This window comes from Ursus americanus, chromosome 36, assembly GCF_024610735.1.
Source record: "Ursus americanus isolate L20-20 chromosome 36, mUrsAme1.1.p, whole genome shotgun sequence".
NCBI classification, from domain to species: domain Eukaryota; kingdom Metazoa; phylum Chordata; class Mammalia; order Carnivora; family Ursidae; genus Ursus; species Ursus americanus.
This window is the reverse complement of record NC_142162.1, coordinates 1647625-1667290: the sequence shown is the minus strand read 5'-3', so window position 1 is coordinate 1667290 and position 19666 is coordinate 1647625.

Here is a 19666-nt window from a genome sequence, read left to right as displayed (position 1 = left end):
AGAAAAGAAAATAGAAAAAGAAAGGAAAAGAAAGAGCAAGGAGGGAATTGACTGCCTTCTATATCTAGAGTGTTTCCCCAAATACCATGAATAATTCTGGGAAAGTTTCCAGAAACTAGTAGGTATTCTAAACTAAGTACATATTTGAATAACTCAACAGCAAGAATATAACCTCAGATAGGATGTCTGGATAAATACATACTTAAACAAGCAAGTTAGTAAAAAGATAGCAATGAATCAGAGCTTTGAAAGAAAAAAGAAAATAACCCTTAATCAGTACAATCTTCAAGGGACTTTAAAAAGGCAACTACATGGGGATGACAAAAAGCAGAAATAAGCAAAAAATCAGAGATCCAAAACTGCACAGACTTAAAATTGTACCAAATATTAAAGGAATTAGCAAATGGATGAGAAATATTAAAAAATCAACTGGTAGGCTAGAATTTTTCACATAGAAATCACATGAAAAAGAAGTTAAAATAAATTAGAAAATCTTTGTAGTAAAAAAAAGAGTAAAAAAATTTGTTCTAGGGGCGCCCAGGTGCCTCAGTCGTTAAGTGTCTGCCTTCCGCTCAGGGTGTGATCCCGGCGTTCTGGGATCCAGCCCCACATCAGCCTCCTCTCCTGGGAGCCTGCTTCTTCCTCTCCCACTCCCCCTGCTTGTCTCTCTCTCACTGGCTGTCTCTCTCACTGGCTGTCTCTGTGTCAAATAAATAAATAAAAGCTTAAAAAATTTTTGTTCTAAAAGGAACAAACGATAAGCACAATAACATCGATGAATCTCAAAAACATTATGATTTTTTAAAAAGATTTTATTCACTTATTTGAGAGCAAGAGCACACAGGCAAGACAGCACAAGCAAGGGGAGCAGCAGAGGGAGAAGGAGAAGTAGACTCCCCACTGAGCAGGGAGCCGGATATGAGGCTCTATCATATGGGGCTCAATCCCAGGACCCTGAGATCATGACCTGAGACCAAGGCATCTGTTTAACCAACTGAGCCACTCAGGTGCCCCTCAAAAACATCAGGTGCACAAAAGCCTACACTAAACAACGTATACTATGTGATTCCTTTTACATAAAGTTCTAGAACAGGAAGGACTGATCCATGATATAAACTAATCAAAGCAATGGTTAATTCTAGGGGATAAGGAAAGGAATCAACTGGAATGAGCAAGCAGAAACTTTCCAGGGCAATTATTAGTCATCAGGAGGAGATATATATATATATATATTAAGATTTTATTTATTTGACAGAGAGAGAGACAGCCAGCGAAAGAGGGAACACAAGCAGGGGGAGTGGAAGAGGAAGAAGCAGGCTCCCAGAAGAGGAGCCTGATGTGGGGCTTGATCCCAGAACGCCAGGATCATGCCCTAAACCAAAGGCAGATGCTTAACGACTGAGCCACCCAGGCGCCCCAGGACAATATATATTAAATACAAGTTAGAACTACGATGAATTACTCCAATGAAAATTATGCACAAGGGTAGGCACAGAAATCAATGGAATAGAACTGAGAGTCCAGAAATAAACACATACACTTGTGGTCAATTGTTTTTCCACAAAATGACCAAGACAATTCAATGAAAAGAGAATAGCCTTTTCAACAAATGATGCTGGGACATCTGGATATCCACATGCAAAAGAATCAGTTTGGACCCTTCCTTCACACGATACACAAAAATGAATTCAAAGTGGATTATAGATTTATATGTGAAAGCTAAAGGTACAAAACTCCTAGGAGGAAAAACAAGTCTAAATATTTGTAACTTTGGATTAGGCAGTAATTTCTTAGCTATCACACCAAAAACACAAGCAAAAAGAAGAGAAATAGATAAATGAGAATTCATCAAAAGTAAATGAAAAAAACTGACAATACATGTTGGTGAGGATTAGCAGTAATTTCTCATACTTTCCTAATGGAGGAATAAAATGGTACAAGCTCTTGGGAAAACTGGTAGTTTCTTATCAAGTTATACATGTATCTATCCCATAACCCAGAAATTCTAATGTTAGGTATTTACCTAAAAGAAACGATGGGTATCTGTGAATGTTATAAAATTCTTTTTGTGGAGAATGTTGCTGATCAGTAGCCCAAATGCATGGAAAGCCCTCAGGAAGATGACAGCAAGGAAAGCTCTGGTGCTATTTGGGGGCAGAGTTAAACTGAGGGTCCCTTCTTGGAAATCTTTGTCTTTAACTACTCAACTACCAAGACAGGTTAGTAAGGAAGAAAAGAAGAAGGAGGAGGAGGAGGAGGAGGGAGAGGAATAGGAGAAGAGGAGGAGGAGAAGAAGAAGAGGAAGAAGAGGAAGCAGAAGAGGAAGAAGAAGAAGAGGAAGAAGAAGAAGAAGAAGACAACAATGACAAACTGATATTTATTGAGCACTTAGTATCTGACAGGCACTGTGTTACATGGTTAACTCATTTCGGTTCCACTGGAACCCTAGTAGTGAATACAATAGCGATATTGCCTTCATTTTACAAATGGAGTATCCCAAGACAGTTTGCCCATGGTCACCCAGGTAAATTCATAATTATACATATCATCGCTAAAAGAAGTGAATCTGTCTCATTTATCTTTGGTTTACCAATATCTAGACACATTGATTATATAAAGGATTGAATGAATGAACTAATGAACGGTAAAAGCACTTGGCTGACCTCAGAGAATACACACCAGGGTCTCTACTCTACACTAACTCTAACAGCCCTATTTTTTTGTTTTAAAGATTTTATTTATTTATTTGACAGAAAGAGAGACAGCCAGCGAGAGGGGGAACACAAGCAGGGGGAGTGGGAGAGGAAGAAGCAGGCTCATAGCAGAGAAGCCTGATGTGGGGCTCGATCCCAGAACACCGGGATCATGCCCTGAGCCGAAGGCAGACGCCACCCAGGTGCCCCATAACAGTCCTATTTTTAAGACATAGATTTATAATTCATGGTTTTCTTTTGTTTTACATATAGATACTACACAGCTTTAGCTTTGACAAACCAGTGAAATATTTCTTTCAAAATTCTAAATGCTAGCAAGACCCCTGAAATTAACTTACTGAAAATAAACAAAATGTAGTTATTACTTGAAGGAGTTAGTAGTAATTACTGTCCCACTCTAACAGCTGGGTTAATGTACATGATGATAAGAGGCATTTAAAACACCAATATTAGTTAAAGTAAATAGTTCTAGGGCACCTGGGTGGCTCAGTCAGTTAACAGGCTGCCTTCAGCTCAGGTCATGATCCCAGGATCTGGGATAGATTCCCGTATCAGGATCCCTGCTTGGCGGGGAGTCTGCTACTCCCTCTGCCCCACCCCTGCTCCCCGTCTCCTTCTCTCTCTCTCTCCCTCCCTCCCACAAATAAATAAACTCTTAAAAAAAAAAAAATAAATAATACTAGCTGCTATCACAGATGCACCCTAGAATCTCCCAGTATCAACCAAATAAAAGTGTATTTCTCCTTCATCATACAGTCCTGTGGAGATCAGCTGCTTGTGGGGGCTCTGCTCTACATGGTCAATCAGGGACCGAGGCTCCTTCCATTGAATGGCTGTGTCTTTCTCTACGACTTATACTTTTTATGGGGCAGGCCCGGAAGGGCACATATTATATTACTTTGTTTACATTTTATTGGCCAGAACTCAGGGAGAAGGCCTCACCTAACTGCAAGATGTATGCTCCAAGGAAGAAGACGACAAAGATAGTGACACGGATACTAACAAGAATGAGCAGTCTGTGTGGAAATGCACCAACCCAGGAGGGGGAGGGTAAGGGCCTCTCAAAACCCAACAAAAAACGGGTGTTAAGCCTACCATATCTAGAAACACACCAGTAACCACTGACTTGTCTAAAACAGACCAGTAACTATTGACTTAATGAAAATATCCGATGAAATTAAATTATAAAGGAGAAGAAAATAATAAGCATAAAGGGATCACAACTAGGTAAAAATACGTGTATATTTATTGTTAATCAAAAGGATCAGAATTTTTTTTATCTCTAAAGTTCAGTCCAGAGGAATAAAAAAAAAAAAAAGAGGTAAAGGAGATAAATTACTCCATAATTGTGCTTAATCTGCCCAGAAGCTGTGCTAAAATGGGGACGACAGAGACCACTGGTTTCTGTTCGGGCTAGCGATTGCTGTGTAGCAAGCTACTGCAAAACAAACTTACGGGTCGTGAATTTAAGCATGACTCAGCTGGAGAAATCTGTTCCATGAAGTATTGTGGAGAACAATTTGGCATTCACCTGGCAGATGGAGTGGTCTGGGGGGTCCAAGATGGTTTCACACACATGTCTAGTAATTTGGCTAGAAAACCAGGCTATGGGGGGGCTGTTGCTGGAGCATTTACACCTGGCATCTCTAGCACAGTGGCCTTGGGTCATTGGATTTCTTACATAACAGCAGGATTCCCGGGGGGAATGGGAGTGGCTATACTTAGATCAGATGTGACTTTTTAATTTTTTTTTTAAGATTTTATTTCTAATTAATCTCTACACTCAACACGGGGTTTAACCTACAACTCTGAAGTCAAGCGTCCCAGGCACCCCAGACAAAACAGACTTTTTTTTTTTTAAGATTTTATGCGTTTATTTATTTAGAGAGAGAGAGTATGCGCATGGGAAGTGGCAGAGGGAGAAGGAGAGAGAGAATCTCAAGCAGACTCTGTGGTGACTGTGGAGCCCAACAGGGCTTGACCTCATGACCCTGAGATCACAACCCTGAGATCACAACCTGAGCCAAAACCAAGAGTTGGATGCTCAACTGACTGAGCCACCCAGGAACCCCAACAAAACAGACTTTAAATTAAAAATTGCCACAACAGGGGTGTCTGGGTAGCTCAGTCAGTTAGGCGTCTGCCTTTGGCTCAGGTTGTGATCTTTGGGTCCTGGGATCAAGCCCTGCATCTGGCTCCTTGCTTGGTGGGGAGTCTGCTTCTTCCTCTCCCTCTGCACCTTCCCCAAGCTCATGTTCTCTCTCTCCAATAAACAGATAAAATCTTGAAAAAAAAATTCCCACAACAGACAAAGAAGGACATTATATAATGAAGAAAGGGTCAATACACCAGGAAGATAGTATTATAAGTATATATGCACCCAACATCGAAGCACCCAAATATATCAAGCAAACTGACAAAACTGAAGAGAGAAATAGACAGCAATACAATAAAAGTAGGAGACTTCAAGACCCCATTTTCAATAATGAACAGAATATCTGGAAAGAGGATCACTATGAGTGAATAACACTACAGACACCAAGTGGACCCAACAGATACATACAGAACATTCCACCAAACAGCAGAAAAATACACATTCTTCTTGGGGCGCCTGGGTGGCTCAGTTGGTTAAGTGGCTGCCTTCAGCTTGGGTCATGATCTCAGGGTCCTGGGATTGAGCCCCGCTTCAAGCTCCCTGCTCAGTGGGGAGTCTGCTTCTCCCTCTCCCCCCTGCTCATGTTCTCTCTCTCTCTCTCAAATAAATAAAATCTTTGAAAAAAAAATACATACTCTTCCCAAGGGCACATAGATCCTTCTCCAGGTCAGATCAAATGTTAGGTCACAGAACAAGTCTAAACAAATTAAGAAGACTGAAATCCTACCAAGTATCTTTTCTAATGGAATATTTCCACACTGGAGATCAACAGCAAAAGGAAAACTGGAAAATTCATAAATAGGTAGAATTTTTTTTAAGATTTTTATTTATTCATTTGACAGAGAGAGAGAGCCAGCCAGTGAGAGAGGAAACATAAGCAGGGGGAGTGGGAGAGGAAGAAGCAGGCTCCCAGCGGAAGAGCCTGACGTGGGGCTCAATCCAAGAACGCCAGGATCACGCCCTGAGCGGAAGGCAGACGCTTAACAACTAAGCCACCCAGGCGCCCCTAAATAGGTAGAAATTAAACACGCTCTTAACCACTGGGTTAAAGAATAAGTAAAAAAGAAATTAGAAATCAAGACAAACAAAATAAAAACCCAACATACCAAAACTTATGGGATGCAGCAAAAGCAGTACTAGGAGGGAAGTTCGTAGCAATAAATGTCTACATTAAAAAAGAAGAAAGATCTCAAATAAATAATCTAATTATACACCTCAAAGAGCTAGAAAAAGAAAAACTAAGTCCAAAGTTAGCAAAAGTCTGGAAACAACAAAAATTATAGCAGAAATAAATAAAAAATAGAAAGAAATAGAGAAAATCAACAAAATTAAGAGATTTTTTTTTTGAAGATTTTATTTATTTATTTGACAGAGAGACAGCCAGTGAGAGAGGGAACACAAGCAGGGGGAGTGGGAGAGGAAGAAGCAGGCTCCCAGTGGAGGAGCCTGATGTGGGGTTTGATCCCAGAACGCCAGGATCACGCCCTGAGCCAAAGGCAGACGCTTAATGACTAGAGCAAATTTTTTTGAAAAGATAAACAAAATTGACAAACCCTTAGACTAAATAAGTTAAAGAGAGAAGTCTCAAATAAAATCAGAAATGAAAGAGGAGAAATAACAGCTAACACCATAGAAATACAAAAGATTTTAAGAAACTATTATGAAAAACTACATGCCAACAAATTGGACAACTTAGAAGAAATGGATAAATTCCTAGAAACATATAATCTCCCAAAACTGAATAAGAAAGAAATAGAAAATTTGAACAGACCCAATTACCAGCAATGAAACTGAATCACTCAATCAAAAAAACTTTCAACAAACAAAAGTCCAGGATCAGATGGCTTCACAGGTGGATTCTACCGAACATTTAAAGAAGAATTAATATTGGGGCACCTGGGTGGCACAGTCCATTAAGCTTCCAACTCTTGGTTTCAGCTCAGGTCATGATCTCAGGGTTGTGAGATCAAGTCCCATATCAGGCTGCACACTCAGCACGCAGTCTCCTTAAGACTTTCCCTCAGAAGGGGCACCTGGGTGGTACAGTCAGCTGAGCGTCCAACTCTTGATTTCAGCTCAGGTTATGATCTCGGGGTCATGAGGTCGAGCCCCGAGTTGAGCCCCAGTCGGGCTCTGTGCTCAGCATGCAGTCTGCTTATGTTTCTCTCTCCCTCTCCCTCTGCCTCTCCCCCACCCCTTCTCTCTCTCAAATAAATAAATATATCTTTAAAAAAAAGACTCTCCCTCTCTCTATGCCCCTCCCCCCAAATAAATAAAATCTTCAACAACAGCAAAAAGTTAATACCTATTCTTCTCAAAAAATAGAAGACAAAGGAAAGCTTCCTAATTCATTCTTTTTTTTTTTTTTAAAGATTTTATTTATTTATGTGACAGAGAGACAGCCAGCGAGAGAGGGAACACAGCAGGGGGAGTGGGAGAGGAAGAAGCAGGCCCACAGCGGAAGAGCCTGATGTGGGACTCGATCCCAGATGGCCAGGATCACGCCCTGAGCCGAAGGCAGACGCTTTAACGACTGCGCCACCCAGGCGCCCCCCTAATTCATTCTTTGAGGCCAGGATTACCTTGATACCAAAACCAGACAAAGACTACAAAAAAAAAGAGAACTCTATGGGGCGCCTGGGTGGCACAGCGGTTGAGCGTCTGCCTTCGGCTCAGGGCGTGATCCCGGCGTTGCGGGATCGAGCCCCACATCGGGCTCCTCCGCTGGGAGCCTGCTTCTTCCTCTCCCACTCCCCCACTTGTGTTCCCTCTCTCGCTGGCTGTCTCTATCTCTGTTGAATAAATAAATAAATAAAATCTTTAAAAAAAAAAAAAAAAAAAAGAGAACTCTAGGGCAATATCCCTGATGAACATAGATGCAAAAATCCTCAACAAAATAAATACTAGCAAACCAAATCCAACAGTAGATTTAAAAAAATCTCTCACAGGACACCTGCATGGTTCAGTCAGTTAAGTGTCTAACTTTGGCTCAGGTCATGATCTCGGGGTCCTTAAATCAAGCCCCACATCAGGCTTCCTGCTCAGGAGGAAGTCTGCTTATTCCTCCCCATCTCTCCCCCCACTTGTGCTCTCTCTCTCCCTCAAATAAATAAATAAATAAAATCTTTAAAAAAAAAATCATTCACCACAATCGAGTGGGCTTTATTCCTAGGATGTAACAGTATTTCAATACTGGCAAATCAATCGATGTGATACATCATATTAACAAGAGAAAGGATGAAAATCATACGATTATCTCAATAGATGCAGAAAAAGCATTTGTTTAAAAAAAAAAGCAAAGTACAACATCTACTCATGATAAAAACTCTCAACAAAGTAGGGTTAGAGGGAACATACAACAACATAATAAAGGCTAAATATGAAAAACCCACGGCTAACATCATACTCAATGATGAAAAACCAAGAGCTTTTCCTCCAGGATCAGGAACAAGACAAGGATGTGCGCTCTCACCACTTTCATTCAGCAAAGTGCTACAAGTCCTAACCACAGCAATCAGCTGTAATAAAGCCAGGCATCCCTCTTCACACTGCTCACGTCTGCCCAGGACAGCATGTGAATGTCATAGGAAAAACTATCAATAAAAGTTTCAAGGCATCATGAAAAGATGGGGATTTGAAGGCCAGCCTGCTACTCATCATGAAATGAAAACTCACAGGAGACCAGGAGCCATTTCAACCAAGGGGGCTGCCAGTCTGGCCTGGAATGAAAATGCCTAGACAAATGGGAAGCATTAGATGGACAGCATATGAACTGTAAGTGTGGACACAAAGCACAGTATATCCTATGTAAATGATTCTGTACTGGGACATAAAAATTGCTTGGTAACTCTCAGAGATTCTAAACTGTCTGCATCTGAGAATTTCTCTAAAAATCTACCATTCCCTATATATTTTCCTGATGGAGATAAAGAGGAACAACCAGAAGATGTGAATGATGAAAGCAGGCATCAACTCATAGTCTCCTTTCTTAGCCACAATACCACACTTGTCGTCTCTGTGAAGAGCGTAGATGTATCAGTTGTCCTCCAACTGAGTTTTGTTAGAAAAATTACCACTCAAATTAGTTAAATAGATTGGCTATGCCAAATTTAGCATCAGTTTGCTGACAGTTTGCACTTTAGTAAAACCTCTGTAATGTGTGGGATTCGTTATTTTTTACTATCTATTTCCCAAGTTATCTTAGGGTATTTGTAAATTTAACTTCTTTTATTAAGGAAAAAAAGCTGAGTAAGTTCTAGAGAACCACTGTACAACATTGTACCTGTAGTCAACAATAATATATCAATACACAAAAATTTGTTAGGAGGGTAAATCCTATGTTATTGTTCTTTCCACAGTAAAATAAAATACGAAAAGTTGAATCACCAAAGGATTACTTTGTGTGTGTGTGTGTGTGTGTGTGTGTGTGCGCGCGCCAAACTACTGTATTTACAAGAATGGCACAAAAGTGAATTCAACAGTCGATGCACACGCACACTTCATTCACATCTTCAACCAGAGATATTCTAACACTACAGAACGGAACAGAACACTAGCTTCCACGGCAGCTGTAAGCCCTAGAGTCACGTAAGTTACACCAGAATGGGCAAATACTGCCCAAGTAAAATTCTATTCTTAAAGCTGAAACAGGTTTAAGGCCATTCAAGTTCAAGCACAGAGAAACAAATCTTTCAGAGCCCCATCTAGTTTTGTTTGAAGAACGTGACCCTCCTTTCAATTTGCGCTCTTAAACTTCTGTTTTACAAAATCCAAAAGGAAAATACAGAAGAAATCAATACAAGTGAGATTCTATTAAATAAGAGTAGCTATAATCAAAGATAAATTATAAAAAGCTATAATCAAAATAAATTAAAGAAAGCCAAAACATTACCATTGTAAAACTTGCTTGTTACTTGTTGAACAGTCCTACAGGAGGAGTTAGGTATATACAATTATTTTCAACTAGATTACTTTCTGCTGCTCTAACATGCTCTCTTTATCAGTGCACTGTTAAAGTAATCAAAAACTCTACACACGTATATTCCCTTACAACAGCAGCACACACTCCCGCTACCTACAAAGCTGTCATTCTCAAATGACTTAGTGAATGAAAGGAAGTAAAAAGCAGAGAAGAAACATATTAAGGAGAAATAATGAAAATGAGAAGATTCAAGCAGTTTGGCTCTTTTCTGTTGGGGAAGGTCCTGTGGAGTGGGAACGTGGTCACCAGTGACTTCTGTCTTATCTAGAACTGCAGTAGGAAGCTGCTTTTTCTTCATATTTTTGGTTGTTGGTGTGTGTGTGTGTGTGTGTGTGTGTGTGTGTGTGTGTGTGTTTGGCTCCCTGCCCAATGTAGGGCTTGAACTCACAACCTTGATTCATTTTTGCTTTAGCCATGTTATAATCCCCAGAATCAAAATATTTTTGCCCTTTCTGCAATCGTTTCCTTAAGAAATCTGAACCTCCAGGCTTTTGTCCCAGAAGAGGATACCTCATTTTTAATTTTGCTTCTTCAGCTTTCTCTAGACTAGTTACTCTATCTTCTATTTCCTTCTGCTCCTCCCTGGAGGCTGCCTTGGGGACTTCCACAGACATACTGCTCCCTCTTACCCAGCTTCTCTTCACCAAAAGGATTCAATCAAGTATCAGGGATAGTCAAGACTCCAAGTCCAGGACTCCAACGTGTGGGGTGGGTACCTAGTTACAATCACGAGATACTGGATATGGGGATTTAAATCCCACACACCCTTGGTAAAAAAAAAAAAAGCAAAGGAAGGAAATCTGACAATACAAAATGAAACATGAATCAGACTTGATCAGCTCTGCGGTGACATTAAGGCATAAGAGTGGAACAATGCCATTCACAAACTTCCCTTTTCTAACAATATTAAGGAACAGTATTAAGGAACAGTGAATTTCTTCACTACAAGTCAGTGCAAGATCCTGACCCTTATAGGCGACACGCTGCCATCACACCCGGCTCTCCTGTGGCATAAAGGAAAAGGGGGAATGCTCCGAACCACTGTAGCTGTGAAGTTGCAAAATAGTCCAAGCATGTTCATGTTCAATACATGCCCCTTGGAAAAAATCAAACCATACACAGAAGTGAAGAAAGTTAATCATCAAAATCTTTCTCTCCTCCCCACCCCTTATCCCTACACTTTGGTCTCACTTTGATATGTGTCCTCCCAGTTCGGTGCGCTCACATACCCACACACAATATATATATATGGTTAGCTATTACGCCTTTTCTACTTAAAATCTGTATAGGTGGGCCTCATTTTTTTCTATGGGCTGCCTAGTATTACATATGATTACTTAGACAATTACTCATTGAGGGGATACTTTTTATTCTATTTCATTTCTTTTTTTCTATTTTTAAACTGTTTTTTTAATTTATAGAAGTAAAACTTGCCCATATTTTTAAAAATTCAGACGGTATTGGGGCACCTGGGTGGCTGTTGGTTAAGCATCCAATTCCTGACTTTGGCTCAGGTCGTGATCTCAGGGTTGTGACACTGAGCCCCACATTGGGCTCCACACACAGCACAGAGTCTGCTTAAGATCCTCTTCTTCTCCCTCTGCCCTCCCCCACCAACCCACTCACACCTTCTCTCAAAAAAAATAAAAATTCCGACTGTATAGACGTCTAAAACGAGAAACAAAAAACCTCCCTCCTCCCACCCCCACCAACCACATCACTGCCACACCCATTACTCAGGTTCTATCCAGTTTCTGTTTAAGTTCTACTGTTGATTACCATGGAAACTGTATGTAATACATTTACACCCCTTTTTCTTGACTTATCAACTATAGATATTATTTATCAACTCCTGATAATGCAAAATTAAGAATGTCTTGTTTAAATTAATTCGACACACGGATGAAAAAGAAATACGGCATCTGGCTATTGAATAATTCCAGCCTGCTCTAGTAACAACTCATCTTTTGTGGTAACACAACTTGGTTACTACAAATGACAGTTTAATTAGGGAATTATAGTAGTTTAGTAATAACTAGGATTTAGATACAGATAAACTCCTCTGGGGAACAGGAATACCTAAGTTCCCATCAGGGTCCTGCTGCTGATTAACTGTGGCTAAAAACACATTACTTCACCTCACAGCATCCTAGTTTCCTCTCTCTCCAAATAGGAATGGTAACTATCTCACAGATCTGAATGAGGATTGAATTAAATAAATCATGCCTTTGAAAATGATTTGTAAAACACAGAGGTATCCTTCGTGCCTTTCCCTTTAGCCATCTCTGTCATTCCTGGAGCGGGTGCCGGGCAAACAAGGCACAGAGGAGGCAGATATCAGGCTGCAAGGTCAGGACTCCTCAGGGCGCCATGCTTGCTGCTTCTCAGGTTTCAAGCCCCTAAGAGATGGGGGTGTCAGCAGGAGCGGAAGCTGAACCAGCACTTGAGTTAGCAGGGTCTCTCATGTATCCCAAGAATGAGAAGTCCTAAAACAAAACTAGAAGCTGGAAGCAGGAGAAATAGACGCTTATTGCCAGTGGCAGTCGCAACAGAGGCACCAACCCACTCAGCCTGGAACAGGATTTAAGTGTCTGACCCCAGGACAGGGAGTATGAAGGGAAAAGACCATGGATGTAGGAATCAGATGTCTAAGTCTCTGAGACAGACCCCGAACTAGATCCTGGGGTAGAAGAGCAGAAGGGGTCAGAGTGAGCTCCTGGCTGCAGACAGGAATATGTCATCGTCCTGGGTGACCCAGCGGTCTTAAATTGAATCAGCTTTCCACATTGTATTCCTAGTTAAGGTAACTTGAACATCAAGGTAACCTGTCTTTTTACTTTCTTTCTGTAAATTATTGTCATTTTCTTTATAGGTCTAATTTTTATATTAAGAAAAATTTTAAACATGCAGAAGTAGGGATATAGTATAATGAGTATATATTACATACTGTACAAATAGGATAAAATACCCATTATCCAGATTCAATCATTATCAAGGTTTTCCCACACTTGCTTCACTTTCTTGCACTTTGAAAAACTAAAACAGTGTAAAGCAAATGACCATGTCATTGCATCCCCGCTCACTTAAGTATGGGTCTCTAGAACATATGTACACTTTCCCACATACTCTCAAGAGTCCGTTTTGTATTTATTAGTTTCTGTGAGCCACGTTAATGGGAGATGACTATATTCTCAGGGTGCCAACAAAATCAAGTTTCTGACTCTGATGCACCATGAACTCACTGAGGTGAATGCCACTGTGAGACTCTTTGGGTCACCAGATCCCTCCGTCTGAACTGGACTTTAAGGACTGAACTACAACAACACAGGTCCCCTCACTTCTCGTTTGTGTACACACACACACACACACACACACACACACAAAACTAAGGGGAAAATGAAGTAACCCCCTTCTACACAGTAAAACAGTCCGTTGCTGCAGCAATTCTGGTAGGCCATCGAGATAAATGGGGATGCTACTTATACAGAGAACACAAATGCAAAGGCATCATTGCTGCTGGCTTGGGAAAGAGTAAACAAGAACCTCAGAAAGCTAGGAAAGTACTGGCTGTTGGAAAGGGAACCAAAAACCCTAAGGCACACCAACAGAGGCAGTATGTCATGCCAGGGCGAAATTTTGCTGGTTCGGCCTCACTGCTTCTATCTTGGCATAGAAGAATCTCTCTCATTCATCTTCCCTTGCCTTCCTCATCATACCTGTGGGCCCCCAAGGAAGTGACTTCCCTTTCTCATCCTATCTCTCCATCTTTCCTACCTCCACATCCTCCTCCCCAAATGCTTCTTCCATTAACTCCCCAGTGTCTTAATTTTAAACACTAAGGACACCTTTCTTTGGCCTAAGACATGTTCAGCACATAGCACTGTGTCTGGTATACAACCTCAGCTATGATCCGGAAGTTAGTGTCCCCCCCAAAATCCACATGTTGGAATTCTAATGCCCGCTATGATGATGTTAGAAGATGGACCTTTTGGGAGGTGATCAGGTCATGAGAGTGGAGCCCTCATGAATGGGATTCTAGTTCTTACAAGGAGATCCCACAGAGCTCCCTACCCCTTTCCACTGTGAGGACGCAGTGAAAAGGTGCTGGCTATGAACCAGGAAAAGGGTCCTCACCAGAACATGAACCTGCCTGTGCCTTGATCTTAGACATCTAAGCCTCCGGAACTGAAGTAGATTTCTGCTGTTGATATGCCAACCAGCCTATACTATTTTGTTTTGGCAGCCCAAACAGACTAAGATAGCCTGATAAGAAATATTGGTTGGTTGGCTGGTTGGCTGGTTGGTTGGTTGGTTGGTTGGTTGGAGGGAGGGAGGGATGAATGGTTTTAAGTGAAAGGTACTACTTTAAAACCTACATGAGCTCTGAATGACCTCTACTACGACATTGAGGGACCATTTGCCAAAATGGGTACAGCCAGCTGCTCACCCAGGAGGTTAGAAAAGTGGGAATGTGATACACATGCCTTCCCAGCACCACCACCAACCACCAAGCATAAAAAGGGAAGAAAACATCAGAATGGAAAGATGATGGGCACTGGGCTGCAACAAACCTGAATGCAAACCTTGACTCCACCATCTTCTAATCGTGTGACTTTGAACAAAGTATTTAAAAAATTTCATTTATCCCACGTATAAAATAGTATCTACTACATAAGGTTGTTATAAGGATTAAATTGAACAATATTTAATTAAGGGTCCTAGCACAGTGCTTGATACATAGTGGGCTCAAAATACTATAATTTTTTATTATATGATAATATTTATTATCATGAAGAAATCTCTGGAGAGAGCCTAGGAAGTTATGGTTTACTTGTGAAATACGCAGGCTAAACACTTAAAATTAACTTCAGAGTAAGATGACAAAATGATATCTTTTTTTTTTATCTGAGCGAGAGAGATTAAGAGAATGAGTAGGAGGAGGAGCAAAGGGAGAAGCAGACTCCCCGCTGAGTAGGGAGCCCAATCCCAGGACCCCAGACACATGACTTGAGCCGAAGGCAGACAAACAACTGAGCCACCCAGGCACCCCAACAAAATGGCATCTCTAAAGAGAAAACTTAACAAATTAATTTACTTAATTTTTGAGGAAGTAAATCACATGTAGGTAAAAAGAATTGCTTAATATTATCTACCTGAACACCTGAAGAAAACCTTTCAGAGATTTCCAAAGGAGAGGCTGAAATAAAAGTTCCAGAAGATTGGAATGTTTTGTGAGGCAATAAGGAACTAGGTCAGAGACAAAAACAATGGGTGGAGCCTGTTGATTCCAGCCAGGGGAGGGAACCAGAGGGCCTAAGTGACAGATGCTGGAAAGACTGCAGATGTATGAAGGGCGTAGTAGTCACATTTCTAATTCTGGATTTCTCTAAGGAAACAGTCCCCATCAGAAAGGTGGAGTCCTGTGCACAGGGGAATCTGTCGTATAGGCATCAGGCAACCATGGGGTTGACATCCATGAGAGGAAGTGGAGAAGGGGCCTAACATTAACCGTCACTGGGGCACCTGGGTGGCTCAGCAGTTCAGTGTCTGCCTTCAGCTCAGGTCATGATCCCAGGGTCCTGGGATCAAGCCCCACATCAGGCTCCCTGCGCAGTGGGAAGCCTGTTTCTCCCTCTCACACTCCCCTTGCTTGTGTTCCCTCTCTCGCTGTCGCTCTCTGTCAAATAAATAAATAAAATCTTAAAAAAAAAAAAAATCTAACAGTCAGTGAAGCAACACATGTGCCAGTCACATTATCTCATATAAGTCACCACAACCCACTGATAGTAACTATTGTCTCCATTTTACAGAGAAGGAAACTGAAGCTCAAGGAGACCTTGTAATTCAAGTTCTCTCTGCTAGTAAGGGGAGGGGGCTGTTAGTCAGAACAGTGCCCAGCCAATACGCTGAGGTTTGCTGTGGCTCTGGTTCCTCTGTTCAACAAATACTTCTTGAGCACCTACTATGTGCCAGGCACACAGTCAGGTGCAGGAGATACGAGACCTCCAGTCTCATGGAGCAGAGTCTAATAAGAGAGTGAGACATTAGTCAAATAGCGCCACTAATGAAGATAAAATTACGAAGTAGACATGAAGACATGTAATAAATAGATGTGTCTAGACTTGGAGTGGGATGGGTGCCATGAGGAAGAGTGGTTCTAGACTTTATCTAAAACGAATGAGGTAAAGGAGTGGTGAAGAAAAGCATTCCATTTAAAAATGGCAATTGCACTTACAATGGCTGTGGTCAGAGCCCCAAACAATGCAAGTTCAGTGTGGCTACAGCTCAGAGTGGCCGAACTGAGGGTGTGGAAAAGGGTGGGCACACGAGCAGATTCCCATTCTGAAAAGTCCAAGGTATTTAAACAAGAGCCACTGGCATGCTTGGGCAGCCCCAAGTAGAGCACTCTAGTGGGTTCTGGGGCCCCAGCTACATCCTACCTGTATGAAGACAGTTGGGCTGTCCAAACGTTGCTGTCCTAATAGTACACTGGGAAGCAGAGGTTGATGGACCCAAGTAAAGAGACTGAATCCTCAAGCATCTTTGCTAGCAGGGGGCTCTCTAAGATACGGATAAGTGATCAGGAGAAGGGAGCGAGCAGTAAAATCTCTAACAACATTTCTAACTAGTGATGGGTCTGGATCAGGGTCTGCAAGCTACAGCCCACAAGCCAAATTCAGCCTTCGCCTATTTCTGTGCAGCCCTTGAGCTAAGAACGGTTTCTACATTTTTAAACAGTTGAAAAAAAGAAAAAGACAACTAATATTTTGTGACATGTGAAAAGTATATGAAATTCACATTCCAGTGTCCATAGACAAAGTCTTATGGGAATATAGCCATACTCATTCATTTATTATCATCTACGGCTGCTTTCCCCAAGAGCAGGGTTGAGCAAATGCGACCAGCACCAGGATACTGCAGCAAAGCTGAAATTATTTATTATCTGGCCCTTTAAAGAAGAAGTTTGCCAATCCTGGGGCTAGTCAGAAGAGCCTATAAATCTGACCATGTGGTCAGACAACTGACAAATGAGCTTTAGTGGGAACAAGTGCAAAGTAATGCACTTTTGGATAAAAATATCCAAACTATTTATAAAATGAAGACAGGGCTCTGAGCTATGAGGTCACACACAACTCAGAACTAAGCACAGCTGGGAGGACTAAAGACAGCAACAGTTAATATTAAGTGAATTTCATGTCCTAGATGACAATAATCAACACAGTGGATAGAGTTGGTTATCTGAAGACTTTACGAGATGGGGGGCCTCGGGAATGATTTCAGAAAGACTAAACTAGGGGCGCCTGGGTAGCTCAGTCGTTAAGCGTCTGCCTTTGGCTCAGGGCATGATCCCAGAGTCCTGGGATCGAGCCCCGCATCAGGCTCCTCCACTGGGAGCCTGCTTCTTCCTCTCCCACTCCCCCTGCTTGTGTTCCCTCTCTTGCTGGCTGTTTCTCTCTCTCTGTCAAATAAATAAATAAAATCTTAAAAAAAAAAAAAAGACTAAACTAAAATTCAACTGAGAAGAAAGCTGATGTTATTTTTCACTTTCACTTAAAAATTACATATAGATATTGATGAGGGAATAGAAGGCAAGCTGAGGACAAAGCAAAAGTGGACACCCAACAACCCCCCCCCCCAAGGGATATATGTGACATTCCTCAGGCACTCCCAAAAGCTAAGGAGAGGAAAAATAGTTACTTTACAGAGATCACAATCCTGCAAGACAAGAGTCTCCCTCGGTTTACAAATGTCTTAGCAATTTACAAAAACAAAGCATTTCTATCAATAACCTAGCTTCCAGAAGGAAATGTAGATACAATTAAATGTCCTTATAACCTGCAACCCATTGACAGATACTTGAAGCAGGCAGAGTGTAACGTTCCTCCAGAAAGCTCCCAACCGTCTTAATGTTAATGCCTTGCTAGAGGGGAAAAGCAACCTTAACCTGAAAATGGCAAGGCCTCTGGTATCTTGTACGTCCTCTTTATCATATGAAAGTTCTTTTGAAAACCTCCCTTTTCCTTAGCTTCTCCAACCCCCTAGTATATAATCAGCCACCCCTGACAAACCGGGGGTCCTATCTTCCTGCTTTAATAAAACCACCTTTTTACACCAAAGACATGCCAAGAATTCTTTCTTGGCCTTCCACTCCGGACCTCACCCCACCAAACCTTACCTATATTCCAAAACCACATCAGATATCAACAGTCTATATGTAATCTGGGGGAAAATTAGTAATAAAGAATTAGAATTCGTGCTGTGTATGCCAGACTAATCTGGGATGGGTTATCATCTAGACTTTGTCTTACTCAATTCTATGGTTCCAGTACCTACCTTAGTGACTGGCATATGATAAACACTCAAATAATACTTGTAGAAGGCAGGCAGGCAGGAAGGAAAGGAAGAAAGAAGGGAAGAGGAGGAGGGAGGAGGGAAAGAAGGAGGGAAATTGGGCAGAATCTACAGGGCTTGAAAGGTGAACAGCAGCTAGCCAGACACCAAGAATGAGGAAGAATACCCCAGCAGGGAACCAGGAACACAGAAGGCCGGGAGTGGTCATGAGGCCTGTAAACCAGTCACCTTTGTTCTAGCTGTAAGGTAACTTGGTTTCTCGTAGTCATTGGTCTTGCGAAGAGGGCATCCAGGGCAATAACAGAGTTGTAGCCCCAGGAGAATTAAGTAATCAACCTCTCAGTAATTTTGTTGGTCTCTTGGGGCAGTCTGGCATACACTGATTTCCCCAGCCTCACCTTCAGGCATAGTCTCCACACCTGCAAAGCTGCACAATTGATTTGGGACCTCTGTGGCTCTAACAAGTCTTGGTGTCTTGGAGGCCCTACCTGGGTGTGGCTGGCCTCCCTCTAGGACACCTTTGACCTCTTCCATTTCACTTTGACAGGAATCATATCCAGAGAATTTTCAGGAACACCCAGCCCAGTGTGCTGCAGAGCCTAAAAGGAACAAGGTATCTTTCCCAGGGAAGATACTCTCCTTGCCCAGCAGTGTCATGGTTACAGAATCGATTCTTGCTACAAGGTAAACTCATCCCAATACACTGAAAGTCCCAGGTCTTGGGAATCCCCTCCATCCCAAGTAAACCAAGACAGTTGGTCACCTGCCAGGTAGATTCCTTATTTCCAATGGGCTTATTATCCTGCTGCTCCCCAGACTCAACCTGGGCCTGCTCCAAAGTTTCTGCTACCACAAGACCACCGTAAAGGCCACTTTTAGGCAACAGGCTTGAGCAATGAAAACCTGAGTCAGGTCAAAGGGTCCACAGGGACCCCTGGGCTGAATGCAAACAGGTGCATCAGGCGACCCACCTCCAAATAGCCATAAGCCTTAGCTGACCAAGGGGCTGCTTACAATAGGGTGCAGGTACCGAAAAAGGAGAATTCTATATGCTCCCATACCTCCTCACCTTCCCCCCTTAACTACAGCCCCCCTGGCAGACAGTCTCTCCTTTGCTGTTCTGCCCATTTGTATTCACTCAACTTCTATCTCCTGTGTTCTGCCACAGGTGAATTCTTCCACTGCCCACAACTTCAGCCTCCATCCAATTGGGTCGCCCCACACCCACCACTCAGAATATTCAGAGTGGCTTCTTCTGGGTCTGGGGAGGGGACAGCAGGGGCTGGGGAGTCACTGTTAACAGGATTAAGATCAGAGACCAGGAGACAGAGCAGAAGGGGTTCCTAAGGAATCTCGGTGACGTGGGAAACAAAGGCAGAAGGAAATGTAGATAAAATTACATGTCCTTATAACCTGCAGCCCATTGACAAATAGTTGAGGCAGGCAGAGTACAATGTTCCTCCA